At 39.9% G+C, this 2385-nt stretch overlaps 1 long non-coding RNA gene across 1 annotated transcript; it reads right to left on the reverse strand.

Annotated features, from left to right (window-relative positions):
- Nucleotides 1-1038: 1038 nt before the first annotated feature.
- Nucleotides 1039-1550, reverse strand: LOC131893044 (uncharacterized). Its single transcript, XR_009374630.1, has 3 exons — nucleotides 1486-1550; nucleotides 1360-1414; nucleotides 1039-1096 (listed from the first exon to the last, which is right to left on the reverse strand). It is a non-coding gene; the product is annotated as an uncharacterized LOC131893044 (long non-coding RNA).
- Between the last annotated feature and the right edge of the window lie 835 nt (nucleotides 1551-2385).

Raw genomic sequence — 2385 nt, forward strand, 5'->3', positions numbered from 1 at the left:
TTAAATTTGAGCAGTGATGAGTTTAACATCAAGACTGACGACGCTGTTTGGGTTTTACTCACCTGGCTTCTGAAGATCATCCATGACATGCTGGTTCAAGGAGACATCATAGAGCATGCATTCCGCAGACTCTGTATGGTTCTATTTTGGTGTCAAGTTGCTGGCATTAAGCTGTCGCTAGAGAAGATGGAGGTGGGACAATCACTAAAGTTTGTGGGGTTCGTTGTCGTTGACCATCATCCCAAGTTTAAAAAAATGGCTCTTGAATTATTTCATACCTGCAAATCTCAACAAATTCGATTGCTGGTAGATTGGCGTCCGCGCGGCCATTTTGATAATGAAGACTAGGGACCGAATTACGAAGGTTTTCTTGAAATAAAAAAATTTGTATACAAACAAAAGCTTTAGAAAAATTTGTATACAAATCAAAACTTTAGTCCCTATTTCGATTCCCCATCATTCTCATGTTGCACAAATGCTATCCCTTTTTGATCGAATTGAAGTGCTACGAGGTCGCCGAGAAAATCTCCGACTTCAGGCCTTAGCTTTAGAGGCTCCTTTTGATCAGGATGATGAGATCCCAGACAAACTTTTCACCATCATGGGGTCTCTAACCTAACCTAACCTAACCTGAACCCCAACCTTAACCTAAACCTAACCTTAAACCTAACCTACCCAACCCTAACCTAACTACTAACCTAACTAACCTAAACCTAACCTACCTAACCTACCTAACCTAACCTTAACCTAACCACTACTAACCTAAACCTAACCAAACCTAACCTAACACCTAACCTAACTAACCAAACCTAACACTAACCTAACCTTAACCTACCTAACCTAACCAAACCTAACCTAACCTAACCTAACCTAATAACCTACTACCTAACCTAATACCTACCTAAACCTAACCTAACCTAACCCTAACCTTACTAACCTAACCACTAACCTAACCTAACCTAACCTACCTAACCTAGACCTAACAAACCTACAACCTAACCCTAATAACCTAACCTAACCTAACCAACCCTTAACCTAAACCTAACCTAACCTAACCTAAACTAACCTAACCTAACCTAACCTAACCTAACCTAACCTAACTACTAACCTAAACCTAACCTAAACCTAACCTAACCTAACACCTAACCTACCTTAACCTAACCAAACCTAACCTAACTAAACCTAACGCTTAACCTTAACCTAACCTATACCTAACCTAACCTAACATAACCTAACCTACTACCTATCCTAACCTAACCTAACCTAACCTACCTAACTAACCTAACCTAACCTAACTAACTAAACCTACCTACACATAAACCTAAACCTAAGCCTAACCAAACCTAACCTAACCTAAACCTAAACTAACCTAACCTAACCTAACCTAACCTAACCTAACCTAACCTAACCTAACCTACTACCAAACCTAACTAACCTAACCTAACCTAACCTAACCTAACCTAACCTAACCTTAACCTAATTAACCTAACCTAACCTAACCTAACCTAACCTAACCCTAACCTAACCTAACCTAACCTAACCTAACCTAAACCTAAACCTAACTAACCTAACCTAACCTAACCTAACAACCTAACCTAACCTAACCTACTAACCTAAACCTAACTACCTAACCTAACCTAACCTACTAACCTAACTACCTAACCTAACCAACCTACTACCTAACTAACCCCTAAAACCTAACCTAACCTAACCTACTAACTAACCTAAACCTAACCAACCTAACCTAACCTAACCTAACCTAAACCTAACCTAACCTAACCTAACCTAACTACCTAACCTAACCTAACCTAACCTAAACTAACCTAAACTTAACCTAACCTAAGCAACGATGTTTTTTATTCAAACACATAGGGCAACCGGTTTTTAATGCAGTAATGTTTGGAAAGGCAAATTTTGAAAGAATGAGACATTTCCCCATCCATTTCCAGGGATAAGACATCAAATTTTAAGTTTTCGTGAGGTTTCCAACTTTGAACCTCGGGACCAACCAAACATCAAGGTCGAAAACTTAGAAATATTTTTGCCATGTTACAAAGGTGAACCCCATCCGGAAACAGAAAAACCCAAAAATGAGAAGCTGCAAAAAGGAACTAGCAGCACTCCTGTGCACTTTTGTCCCGCAATATGCCTCAGAACCGGAACAAACCAGGCGGGGGGAGGTCAAGCTTAGAAAGAACCAAAAAGGTTCCAGTCTAAAGTAAAGGCGTTTACACCAGTGGCTAGATGTCTCTCTGCGCAAAAGTTGGATGCGCATCGGTTTTCAAGGGTGGCAAAGAGTCGATGCAAAATCGTCTTGGAGCATTTTTCTATTTCAAGAAAACCTTTGTTAATATCTTCGTCAAGGGTGCAGATTGCTCCTCGAAT

This window comes from Tigriopus californicus, chromosome 2, assembly GCF_007210705.1.
Source record: "Tigriopus californicus strain San Diego chromosome 2, Tcal_SD_v2.1, whole genome shotgun sequence".
In the NCBI taxonomy this organism is placed as follows: domain Eukaryota; kingdom Metazoa; phylum Arthropoda; class Copepoda; order Harpacticoida; family Harpacticidae; genus Tigriopus; species Tigriopus californicus.